This window comes from Boleophthalmus pectinirostris, unplaced genomic scaffold (genome assembly GCF_026225935.1).
Source record: "Boleophthalmus pectinirostris isolate CB_2022bp ecotype Guang Dong unplaced genomic scaffold, ASM2622593v1 HiC_scaffold_6, whole genome shotgun sequence".
In the NCBI taxonomy this organism is placed as follows: Eukaryota; Metazoa; Chordata; class Actinopteri; order Gobiiformes; family Gobiidae; genus Boleophthalmus; species Boleophthalmus pectinirostris.
This window is the reverse complement of record NW_026571447.1, coordinates 21,490,375-21,504,309: the sequence shown is the minus strand read 5'-3', so window position 1 is coordinate 21,504,309 and position 13,935 is coordinate 21,490,375. Positions and strand designations below refer to the sequence as shown.

Below are 13,935 nucleotides of genomic sequence, written 5' to 3'. Positions count from 1 at the left end.
TGCCCTGATTTGTAAAACTCAAACTTATAAATGTGCTTTCATCCTGTATTTATTCACTCCTCCAAAAACATAATCATGTCATGCAAAATTAAATTGTAAAGTAAAGTATCAGGAGAGAGCCTGATTGTCAGTCTGCAGTGAAAGCTGTTCCTTATTGAAAATGTATGGTGTATCATGAGAGGAGGCTGTAGACTGTTGAGCAGCTGATGCCTTGTGTCCAGGATAAAGGCATTATTGTGATCATTCTTTGTCTATAGAAACCTTCAGTTAGCTTAATGTTAATTTATCTCACTATAATTATAGTAGTATTATAGTAATGTAGTAGTGACCCACTGCTCTTTTGTTTACTTTTTTGATAATGTTTTATTTTTTTTAATCATTTTTTCTGGACATTTGGCACATCCTGCCAGTGACGTGAAGTTATTGACATTTACCATGAGTGGTTTTCAGAAACTAGAATGTCATGACATTAGACTCTTAAAGGAGAGAATCACATACTTAGTGCATGTGAATGGATATTCACATGCATAACATTTTTATATGTGCACATGCTTTACAAATTAGATCCCATTTGTAAAGGACTCAACCAGGACAAGAACAGGACATGACAAAGTCTACCTTTGGACTTAAACTGGGCTACTACTTGGACAAGAAAGGAACCATGTGGACACATCTTACACAGACTTGTACTGGTCCACATATGTCCTTGGATATGGCTGTCTTAGCAAGTCCCCATATGACTTTATAAACATGCCCACACACACCGACCATAAAACATGTGTGCAAGCCCAGATGCTGCACTGTAATTGGCTGCTGTGGCTTCCTGCTGTGGCAAAGATATTTTTAATGCTTAAAGACACACAAACACACACATACACATACACACACACAGCCTCAGCTGCATCAGCTACACTCACGACCATAGGCCTGTTTAACCACCAACCAGGAGATCGAAGTAAAATGATGGGGTTGTTCACTTGAACCTCACTGCAAGTATAGTTTTAATGTCCCTCTCTGTTTTGCTTGGACTCTTGCAGCAGGGCTGAGGCAGATGTCCTGAAATAGTGCTCTGACCACATGATCACTTGTATTTCTACCATAATAACATTAACATGGAGGCAAGAGAAACTAATTCAAAACTTTTAAATAAAAAATGTCAGCATTTCATAGATACATTTAAAATTGACAGCATTTAATTATAATGTTTCAGATACCACACTGGCCCTTAATACAGATACACTATTCTAAAATGAAGTTTATCATTAACAATGGCATAAAAATCTAAATTCAAGTCTGATGGAACCAGTTATTATAGAGGAAAATGCAGATTTATTGAAATAGTTATAAAATTAATGACCACAAGGTACTGACCAAAGTCCACTCCAAACTTAAAGTGTCTGTATCAATGCTGTTTATTTGCTGTTATAAATTACTCAAGATACTGTTGCTTTAAGACACTTTTCACAACTTGCATAGATCATGAATTATAAGCATCTTTGTTTATTATGGAAAATTTCAAAGGCGTGAGCTCGTCAATAAACAGCTATGATATTTAATCTCTGCTATGAGGTCAATGTACGGCACTGTAATAATGTATTCAGAGTGAACTCTTCATTAAGGGCCCATGAAGAAGATGCACCTGCAAACTCAGTGTTGAGAAAGTGAAATTTTCTATATCAAAACCTGGGATATGGTGTGAAATTATGCCTGGTTTATTACTTTTCTCAGGTAACACTATTACTTTTAGTCAGATTATGCTATCATCCAACCACATGTGGTTATTGCTAACATAAATTATCTACGCAATGATCAATCCTGATTCCTTGTCACGTATAATCATAAAGGTAAAAATTTGAAAATATGTTCTTAACTTCCATTAGACTGAAAATATAATTTACTGCTGCATACCTTGCTCTCCATCTTCTAAACTGATTTGATATTATTGATGAACATTATGCAATTAAGAAGGTGGTTTACTCAGTATTGTTTCTGAAGCTCTTTTGCTAATGAAAATAGAGTAATTGCTTTGTCTGGAATGTTCCACAGTACAGCATGAAACTTGTCTGTTGAGGCAATCAGGTGCCACCATCAGGTCAAGTTACAGGTCAGATCAGTGGAGATATGAACACATTCACAGTAAGAATTCATATTTTCCTATGTAATTTTGAGCATTAAAACACTTTGCATGCAGGGTAAGTTTAATGCTATCCTGTGGCACATTCCAGGCAAAGCAATAACATCTCCATAAAGATAACCAGGTAGAGGACCCTCCACCTGAAAAATTACAATGTGCACTTTTAAGGATATTTATTTCTTCCAAAAAGGTGATGTTTTGTGTCTGGCCTTGGACATCCGTTTCCTTTGGCCTTCCTTCTCTGGTAGAGAGAGTAGAGATAGACAGGGGGCTGAGGGTACAGAGAAAGAGAGACTGAGAGAGAGAGACAAACAGAGAGAGAGAGAGAGAGACAGAGAGAGGTGGAAAGGAAGGGAAAGGAGGGAGAGAGGGAGTGAGGGAGAGAATGGAGAAAGAGAGAAGGAGAAGGGCGATGGATGTATCAAACACTAGCCCCCTGCTGAGTGGGGAATGGAAAGCTGCTGGCACCCACATGAATATTTCAGCAGCAGATATAACGCTCCCTCTCTCTCTGCCTCAGTCTGTCACTCGCTCGCTCCGTCTCTCACCTTTCTCTCCCTCCTTCACCCTCACACCCATCTCTCTGTTCTCCCTGCCACAGTGGACGGTCATAATGAAGGAGAGTGAACACAATTCTGGTCTAATCCAAAACAATAACAACAGAATGTTCTATGCAAAAATTTTAGTACATATTTTAATATCTTCTCAATCTCTTTTTTTAATTCCCTGCAGTAGCAATTTTAGAAAGATTTTGCATGATTGAAAAAATATATTTACTAAAAGAAAAAGGCATTTGTTTCTAAAATAATATTGTGAATGAAATTGTAAGAACTTTGCTTTTTTATACACACTCACACACAAATTATTGTACACTTTTGGACTGGAACTGACCACATATATTACCTCCCACTTGTACTCTCTGGCCTGCAGTGAAACCAAATACAAAGTAAGAAAGGAAGAGAGTTCCTCTAGAGACTGATAGAGATTTTTTTTTTTTATTCTCAATAATTAATCCAGTCTTTGCAAAAATGCTGTTTAATTTTAGAAACAACATAGTCCTTTCAAAACATATACACACATTCATACACCCAACCAAAAAGACTGGCTTTTTTGGAGCAACACAACTATTCACATATTAGTAGTACAGAAGTAAAAATGTCTCTATATTTTGGCAGCAACAAAGAATAATAAACTGTGCCAGAATTCTGCTAACAGGAAAAGAGGACACTAGAAAAATGCATCATAAACAAAGCAGTCCACTAAAATAGCATTAAATAATATTGAAACTAACCACAATATAAGCTTTTAACACATTTAACACATTTCATTTTGGATTTTAGTTAGTAATTAATAGAAACACAAATCTTTAATTCTGTGTTTTGAGATTAAAAAATAAATAAATAAATAAAAATTGGTAGAGACTAGTCTTTTATATTTTACCCTACTTTATTTCAATTTGGCTCTTATCATGTAGCACCAGAAACAAGTAAACAAAAACAAATAATTCCAGTGTTGATAATGAAGTCTCAATCACCCACCAGACTCATGTGTTATTTTGCCAGCACAGAACAGAACTCATAAATGTCAGGGGTAAATGATTTTTTTCTATTTAGCTCCAAAATACTTACAATAATATAAAAAACTAAAATTCCTTGCAACATCCAATGCCTTCAGTGTATGTATGTTTGCACACGTGAGCTCAGGAAAACAGTGTATATTTATGACTATTCACACTTATAATAGTTAGTGTATGCCCTTGGTTTTTGACCGTCCAGCCAAATGTACTTAAAGTAACTCTTCATTATCAGCGATGTGTTCAAGTGCCCAGTCTGGAGCTGGTGAGTTTTTCCATCTGGAGATACGGCTGTCATCACACTGGCCTCAGAGATTGCCTCGGGACAAAGATATGGACCAAACCCCGATAGATGTGCTGCTAAATATGAGGGAGAGTGTGTGTGGTGAGCAGATAAGAGCTAATAGGTCTGCTATATTTGTAACTTAAATTAGATTTAGTATGACATTTTTGATTTCTCAATTGACCAAGCCGAAGCTGGATGGGCACATTAAATGATAACAATTATATAATCTTCTATATGCATGCTACTACCATACTGTTCACGTACACCAGCTTTAGTTTCACAGATTTCATTGCATCATTTGTGTAAACACCCTCTTAAAGCTGCATGGTGTAACTTTCTGGTCTGGCAGCATGGAGATGTTGTTACTTTGCCTGGATAGTTTAATATTACACTTATCTTTTTCCATGGAGAAAAGCACCATGGCAATTTACAGATCTGAACTGTGGAGAGGTGGGCCCGCTTACAGCAGAATGCCTATTTTTCAAGGTATCATTTTTGCCACAATGTGGTACATTCCGGGGAAAGCAAACTACGTACCATATCTCCATTGACACAACCAGGTACTACATTTGCACCAGAAAAGTTACATAGAACACCTTTAAATCTAGGTCTATGTTATTATTCACATTGAAATAAATAATGATAATGCCAAATTCATCTTCATACTCAGAGGAATAAAAGATTGTGTATCAATTATAGTGGAGAAATTGAGCCAGGCTTGGTCAGGACCTTGGTTGGAGAATTTTTCCTCTTTTCAATGGCTGATGGGGGAAACTGGAAGAAATTCTACATAGAAATGCATGGGCTGCCCAGGAGTTGAACCCAGAACCTTCTTGCTGTGAGGCGAGAGCACCAGCCACTCAGTCCATATACATTTCTATATTCATGCATTGTATTGGTCACTCAACTGTGTCCAGGTGGTAAATCGCCTCCTCTCACACACCAGTGGACAGCAGCCTGCAGCAGCCTGATAACACAGGAGTAAAGCTGTGGTGTCCACTTTACTGAGCTGAACTGTGTAACCTGTGGAGCATTATGAGTCTATGAGGGTCTGTCTAGTGAGAGAATCCTACTGCCAAGGTCACCAAGGTCCTCTGCAGTGGTCAGACAGGTCAATCCTCAGCACTGCGCGGGTGAAAAGGCTATACATATGAACTTCTGAGATCAGGTCTATGAATGTATTTCATTTTTTCAACAACAAATGTATTTATTTACACCATTTTTGTACACTGGCTGTTTTATGGTCTTAGTAGCAGCAAATGCTACTTTTTCCAAATAGGATGTGAATGGTACAAATAACTTGCAGTATCATGGTGTTAATTTGGATGAATTAGGCCCATATTACCATATATCCTGATCTATTTTATAATGTTGTTTCCTTATCAAAAACATACCTGGAGTTGTGTTCTGTTTCATTCACACATGTTTAACTCACAAACCCTGCATATTTAGGCTGTGTTTTTCTCTCAAACAAAAAACTCTAAGCTCCACTGTGTAATATTGGACCTTTAATACAAATGAAGGTATTCCCTAAAGGCACATCTTTAAACTCTATCCACTTGTAGCATCAGGTTACTGTTCTACAGGTCAATCGATTTATGTGTTTCTGATGCTGTGAAGCTGTTTGTAAATATATGTTTGATTCTAGACATCTTTGTAGATGTAAGTACTAATTAGAAGCATATAGTTTCTTATGAATTTTTCTACATAACTTTATTCTGTAACACATTAACCACTAAATAACCAAGTAATCGCTGGTAACTGTAATCACAACATACAATATTTTTATGCACACTCTTTAGGTATATTTTTTTCAAGAAAACATATGCTTTTCCATATTTCTTTTGTTTTGTTGTTCTTAAATTACACAAAAATGTCACTGCATGTATTAGCTAGTCAAGTTTATTTTGATAGATGGTCGGTTTTTTCCCTCATGTGTATGTTCAAAAGCAGCTCTGACTGATGGGGAATTCCTCAAACTTTCCCCATAAACCTCAAACATGAACAACTGGCTAATTCTCCAGGTACAGATCGTCAAATCACAAATCAGGTCCACTGCTCCTGACAGCCCAGTGGTATTACATGGATCAAATTCATACAAACTTCCCTAGCTGAAAGGGCATCCAACAAAATGCACTTATGGGTCGACCTGTCATCATAACAAATTTTCAAGCATGATATATCGCTACAGAGAAATATTGCGAAAAAGGATCATATTAAAACTACTTTATGCCATTAACACAAAGCAGGATAAATCCACAAGCAGGATAAAAAGCATGAAGCAGAAGGAAGCAAAAATTTGCCTGTTACAACCCAACTCCTTGGGGTGAGGGAAGTAACAAAAAATATCCAAGATGTAAAATGGGATAAATTAAATAATGTTTAATTAACAGGGATGTAAATTACAAAACAGACTAAAATATACAGAAAATAACCTATACTAAGAAACAGAACAACAGAATTACACAGTTTTGTGCCACAAAACGGGTCATGCAGGCTTATACAAAAACAAGGTTAAACTAGGGAACACACACAAACTAAAACACAAGTGCTCCAAAGTAAACCACATAAACCCACAAACAGAATCAAGTGACCAAATAAAAGAAGGCACAAAACAGACACACATAAACACAAAATGGCATACTGGCCACCAGCAGACCAGAACAGCTGCTGGCAATCTCCTTAAATAGGGGAAGAAGGCTGGAGGTGAGGCAGGATTGGCCAGGTGTAGATGTGCTCCACCAATCACAGGCCGGGGCTCCCACAGCAGGATTCAGAACAAACAGCAAAATAATTTAAAACACATACAACAAAGTACAACTGAAGGCCTGGGGACGTAACATAGCCATAGTTATTTATAGTTATTTATGAAGTTATTTATTCTACCCTCTACAGCTCAAATCTGACCTTATTACACAAAATGTCAAAAATCTTTCCACTATTTAAAAGAAAATGTAGTACATATGGTCAATACTGAGCCCCAAAATATATTAATCAGGCTATCATATATTGAACAATAAGTCGATATAGTATTTATCATGACAGGCTTACTGATGGGGCGTTGTCTGTGTCCATCCTTAAATGTCAAAGTGACAAATAAACAAATAAATACAATCTTACACATGATCAGCAAATTCTAAAAGTTACATTTCTGTGTGAACATCAAGGGCTGGTTGTATCGAACAAGGAAGTCAGACCAGAACAAATCCCTCCTCCTCTTCCTTCACTGATGCTTGGAGAAGCAGTAATGATCCATGTATAATGCAGGGCTAATGTTGGTGTCTTTCACAGTGATTTTAGCCTGTGTCTGCTTAAAGGCCATCACTGCAGGCCATCAGCACAGCACTGGCTCAATGTAAATGTCAGCAGTCTCTCACAGGGAGACAGTACATCCTCATATGTGTGTGTGTGTGTGTGTGTGTGGGTGTGTGTGGGGGGGGGGAGTCTGCTAGGTTCATAGGAAATAACAGTAGAACCAACATTGTCCAGTGTGTTGACTGTAAATATTTATATAAGCTTAAACCTCTAACATTGATTCCCTCTATCTCTGACATCTATTGGCAGAGATCACTTACAGACTCTACCCCTTTTAGTACAACTAACTATTAATAATTCATGTTTTAAGAGGCGTCACTGTGGATTTAACAGTTTTTAAATATTCATATGATACTCTATTGTCTGAGTATATGGCAATAAGAACATCACAGATAAATATGATAAATGTGATACTATGAGTACGGCAATGTTTTTATTATTTTAAAGCTTCACACCAACAAGAAATGTATATGGAGTGGGACGAGGTACAGTCAGTTTGGTCTGCACCCAGGCCTGAAGATGAGACTACAACTGATCTAATAAAGGCTGTTTTCAGTGGTTTGCCAAATTTACATTTACATAAAAAGTTAGATTAGAATATTAAAAAACATAGTTAAAATAGTATTCTAATGGCAACATATTTACATTTTTTTTTTGGTTAGTATTTGTGGAACATGTTAATTTCTTTGGGAAACATGTACTTGAGTTGATATTTCCAGCAGATACTAGAGCCATCCATCATTCATCACAGAGCGTTGGCACGTGTCATGAACCTTGAACATACAAATCAAATATTTACAAGTGTGTATGGCTCCAGTTTTGATTTTTCTACAAGGTCCTCTTACAAAATTCTCTCGCTGGCCTGGTCTCGGGAGCCTATATATTTTATTTAAAACTTTATTCATCAGTATACTTACATATTAAATGCCATAATTTCTGTCTAGCCCAGTGTTTTTTCATATGCATACTAATATAGCATACTAATTTAGATCTCATTCTATTCAGTATATGTAGTACTTGCAATGTGCAATACATTATTTAATATGACAAAACAGGCTTAAAATAAAGAGTAGTTCCTGCTGTGCTGCCTATGAAAAACTACCACACCAAAAATAACATAACATCCACATTTGCCACACTGGTCCACCTGCCTGCCCATCTCCACAGATTTTGGTTGATAGTTTTGTAGATGAACCTGAAATGCATTTTTATTGTTTGACTGGGCTTGAGAAACAGTACTGAAATATGTGTATACCTTTTGAAAAGACACCAAAATGGCCGACATAAACAGGAATTAAGTCTGAAATGTATGATTACTAGTTTTTAAACCATTTGGTTTAATACAGCATTTGTTCAGCTAGACTCAGGTTGAGGTTGTGTAAAAACATTTGGAAACTGCCTCTTCGATCCTGTGAGTGCATTGCGTACTTATATGGGGCCTGATGGAGTGTGTGGCATCCTGGGTAATTCCTCCTGACAATGGCTTTCTCTGGGCCCATAGAGAGTGAATAGGAATTAGAGTCTATTCAGCACCACGCCCAAAGGTCTGACCCCAGAGAGTGTCACGTTCCTCTGAGGCGGTTTTGTCCTGACTTCAATCACATTCTTCTGTTTGAGGCTCACATTATCTGTCTGTGAAGGAACACTGCAGCTCGCCTATCCGCCCCTCAAGACGTTTTAGGCTATTGTGTGGAGCTTTGTCTTTGGCTTTATTTCAATAAAACAAAATCTGAGATGCAAGAAGTGGTCAATCAGATTTACTCATAAATTCAAATTTAATATAATTGTTAAAACATTATTCAATGACTAACAGCAAAAATAAATAAGGATGGAGAAACTGATTAACAAATATATATAGAGTATCCCTATAAATGAACGAATTTATAAGCACAGAAATAAAAGAAGTTGATTGAAGTTGATCCATTTTTATCCCCTCTTCAGATCTTGATCTAGGCTTGGTCAGAATTATTTTAGCCTATTATGAATCTTTTAGGGCAAGGTTAAACAGTTAAGAGAATATAAAGGGTTAAAAATCTCCAATACTTTACTAGGATACTTTTTATCAAGAACATTGATAATAAGACAACAACAAAATGGCAAAAGCAAATGGAAAAAACAAGAAAAGGGTGCGTACCACAGATCCAGAAAGCCTTTTGAGACTCCTGAAAAGGTTCCTCAAACAAAATAGGCTTATGTCTTAAAAGAGTTGAAGAAACAAAATAGGAGATAGCACAACTCCAATCCTGCTGTATCCTGCCCTAGAGGAAATTCATCCAACCCTAGAAGACATGGACCTGGACATGAGTCCAACAACCATGTGCTGTGCCAGGAAAAGTACGGAAGTAGATGGTACTCACAGTCAAACTGGCAAGAGGAGGCAAATGCCAATTACCTTGGTGCAGAGCATACCAAGGTCCATGGAACGAGGGCCCATATGAAAGAAAGGACAGACATAGACCAGCCACAGACATCATATGAATAACAGGTGAGGGATGTACCAACTTACCATTGTTGGTGCATCTCCAGTTCCTCAGGCACAAAAACCTTGAACTGAGCCAATGGAAAACCCACAGAAATGAAGGCATAGTATAACAAGAGCAGGAGACTGCTTTTGGTTTGAAATGCCAGATGACAGACCAGTGGAAGAATTCATCTCCAGACCATGGGACTATTCCTCACTGGATCAGACCTCAACAGAAAATAACAGAATAACAGAATCCTGTTCTTGAAAATAGTTTGTGTTCAGGCACCTCCAGTACCACCACAGAATCTTGAAACAGAGGAGGTGAGGGGACCTTTAATGCAACCAATGCGGAAAGCAAAGCCTAAATCTGTAAAGGCAGGACAGAAACTAGAGGTTGAAATCCTTTTTGGAGATGCTGACATGTCACTCTTCAAGTCTTTAAACAACTTTTCAAAAAGCAACACAAACAGTGGCATGACACCATTGACAGCCAACATAGAGGGTGCAGTTTCTGCAGTTCACCATTAGTCAACCAACAGTATGTTCAGATGATTTCTGTAACTGAGCAAACTACAACTCTAAGCCAATGAATGTAGGTAGACCTTCCTTGAAATCAAAAACAAGGAGGCCAAAGTGTAAATCTACAAGGATGGTGGTCCACTTTTGCTTTGAGATGCCAGACAGACCAGACAGTCCATTGGGGTCTTGCTTACACAAATACAAGCAAGACCAGCAAATTTATGCTCAGATTCCTCCAACAAGTCAGGAAGCAAAAAGAGAGCCTGGGCCAGAGGAGGAACCCCAAACTCCTAATAGCAACAGAAGAAACAAAGCAAAGTTTAAGACTGCAAGGCCAATTAAACCAGCTACAGTCACAGAGTACAAAACCTGACAAGGTGAAAGTAACGAGGTACCTCCAAAATCTTGAGCCGGAGGACACCAAACCAACTGTGTGATTTTACTGCAATATTCCTGATGAACCAGAGTTCAAACCAAGGCAAGTGTCCCCGCCACTGGTCCAGTTGGGTACAAAGAAGGAAAGTTGCCTATATTGGACAACTCATCCAGACTGTAGGACTCAGGGCAATGAAATAGTTTCAGGTAATTTTATTTAGGTCTGGAGGTAGAATTGGTTTGCAGCTGGAGAACATTGAGTGATTCTTTAAAACTGGAATGGCACCTTTTTGCTTATTTAGATGAGAAAAATTACTTTCACCACTAGACTGACACCATAAAGACTGATTGTTTAATACATTAAAATAAAGCAGTGTGTGTATTTTTGTTGTTAAAACTGAATAACTATTTAACCATGAAAAGCACACCTGAAAATAAGTTGAACCATGGGGAAAATGTTAAATATGTGTTTTGTCATAGATCATTATGTCTACTATAACTTTAAGTTCTACCCAAACCAGATGTTTAAACTGTAAAATTAAACACAAACAGTAACAATAGCTACCCTTGATGACCTCAAAGAACATCTCAACAATTTTAAACACCATGCTTGTGGGAAAGGTACTAAGATGTGTATTGTGTTTTGGCACAGTCTTAGTAATTGATTGGGAAAGTTACTGACATTTGTGCCAAAAGATGTAGACGGATGGTTGTGACCTCTGCTTCAACTAAACACATGTGTTCAGTCAGTGCCTCCAGCAACACAGCCCTTCCACCAAAAACTAAGCTCATGTAGCTCACTGAATATTATACTGTAGAGCAAAAAGATCTTTGGATTTGGTCTATGTAATGTGGTGATTTGCAGATGTTGGATGGTTGGATCATATAGGTTCAATGTTTGACCAGAAGTGCTGAGAAAAATCATCTGCTTCCAAAGATTTTTGCAGTCTAAATAATAACATAGAACATGTGCAGATAACTTAATTCTCCAGCTGTGTGAGTAACAAATCATGAATCAAGAGATCTGGAGAAGGTTCTCCTCACCTTGATCCCACAATATGTGCTTGGTTAAAGTGCCCCAGTGGCAGACCCCAAATTCGAAGTGCAAATGAAATAATTAAATATGTGTGAATTCAGTGTACGAACTGTGGCACCCCCTCCATTATGTACAGTAAACGCCGAAGTGCTATCTAAATATAAAAACACATATACAAAGGTGGGACGATGCCAATTTGCTGCACCGCGGTCCCCTCTCAAGAGACTGCAGAGGCGAGCAGCCACGCCAACACTGGCAGTCGGCCCACAAACATGCACTCACGGCACAGTGCTGTAGGCATTGGACCATCGCACTAATGTGGTCTGAGCTGAACTTTACTAATCACTGGAGACAAGAAAAACCACAAGAAGAACCACAACATGCAAAAGCACTGTCTCCATGACTGAGGTGCAAAGAGTGCAGTGTAGGACCATTTTCACTTTAGATTTAGAGGATTGTGTTCCAGCGCCAATGCAATCTTTATGTAGCTCAAAACATTTTTGAAAAATGATGCATATACTGTGCGACTGACGGCTTTCAGTGTGTTCAACAGTATTGACTCCTTATATCACTTGTTGCCTGTTCACCACAGTGCCATAAGACAGCTTTGATTGACTCTTGCTGAATGAGATGACACTATTTTGACACATTTGCGCATTTAGATTAGATAGATATAGATATTTTAAATTAGATTTAGATTAGATTAACCTATGGTCTCTGTTATAGAAAAATTCTTGTTGGACAAGCAACAGGCACAAAAACACATGACAGCAAACAATAAACCGTCCACTCCACATCCAACTTTAATCCAATAGTGGCAGTTATCATCGAGGCAATACAAATTTCTCAACCATCAGTATTTTCCAATTCACTGAACAGCATGTCAGGTAAAAAAAAAAAAAGCACATTAGCACGCAAAAGTGCAGATTAATTAGCTGAACTATTGCACTAGTATCCGTCAATTAATTAAGAACCATGGAATGTTTATATCTATTCAACTTACAGTTTGGCACTCTGTACTGTTTTTATAGTTTCAAACCAATGAGCTCTGAAAGATTCATTTGCAGTTTGATGAACAAAATGAAATAAAAATAAAAAATGAGAAGGAATCATAAAGACAGGCCCCTGGTCATAATGCTGTATATTTTTTCTCTACCCCATAAAATAATCTATTGCTGCAGAGATGACGACAAGCCTTCACTGTCTAATCAGCACAAAACTTGGGGACCATTGCTACCACAACACAGCTTGCGGCTAACCTCTATATTCAACTTGGGACATTTTCAACCTGCAGAATTAAATCTGCTGATCCAACAAGGTTTTTTCCACACCTCAAAATTTAAAACAAAAATGTGTGTACTTTCTGCCCAAGAATGTGCCAATGCTGTTCTTTGTGAGGGCTTGTAATGTCATTGTCACTGTTTCTAGTCCAATTAGTCAGTTGTATTGTCTGATTGGATGGCATATTGTTTCGGTGCAGTGTGTCTGAATATGTAGGTATTGTGTAACTTATTATGTGGTTGATGAGTATCAGTGTGGTGAAGGGGAGCATAGATTAAATGATACAGAGAGAGACTCCTGCTTTTGTGGCGTTCAGGGGTTCAGTGTAGCTCTAATCAGCTCCACACAAGGCTGACTGCACTCATTTACTCTCTCATTAGTCAGCAGCAGTCAAGGCCACCAGAGCTACGGTGCCATTCAAATCACAATCTTTGCCTTTGCATTGGTTTGTCGCCTGGTAGAGATGCATTATTACTACTGAACATTCAACACAATGCTAGTTCTCTTTCACAGGGGTACCACAATCATAGAGCAAACTGCCAATACTAGGCAGCAATGTACATATACACCAAATACATACTTATTTATTCATGCATGGGACTGAAACGTAAAGAGTAAAGTGAAAAGTGGACGTGTCTAATATAATGAACAGGTATGTAATTTCTGTGGTTAACTCTGTAACAGTTGGTTACAAAAATATGGTTTGAAAAATATGATGTCAAAATTCCATTCATGAAATTTTGACATCATTCACAGCCACTAAGTTGGTCTATAAATATCATTATGTATGTGTTAACTTTGACTGCTGTGGTTTGTGGTTAATTGTTATATTTCCTTTGTTCCTTGTCCAATATTATAGATCAGCATCAAACTATAAAACAATATTTCCAGACATGGCTTAAAGCAGAATGATTAACTCAGACAAAATCAATGCTGAAGGCTGTAAGGGAGC

At 37.8% G+C, this 13,935-nt stretch overlaps 1 long non-coding RNA gene across 1 annotated transcript in view; it reads right to left on the bottom strand.

The window, feature by feature from the left end:
- Window positions 1-7,444: 7,444 nt before the first annotated feature.
- LOC129411858 (uncharacterized) overlaps window positions 7,445-13,935 on the bottom strand; it is a 39,747-nt gene continuing 33,256 nt past the window's right edge. Inside the window, exon 6 of the long non-coding RNA XR_008633473.1 lies at window positions 7,445-8,081. This is a non-coding gene — a long non-coding RNA (uncharacterized LOC129411858). The remainder of the gene's footprint in view (window positions 8,082-13,935) is intronic.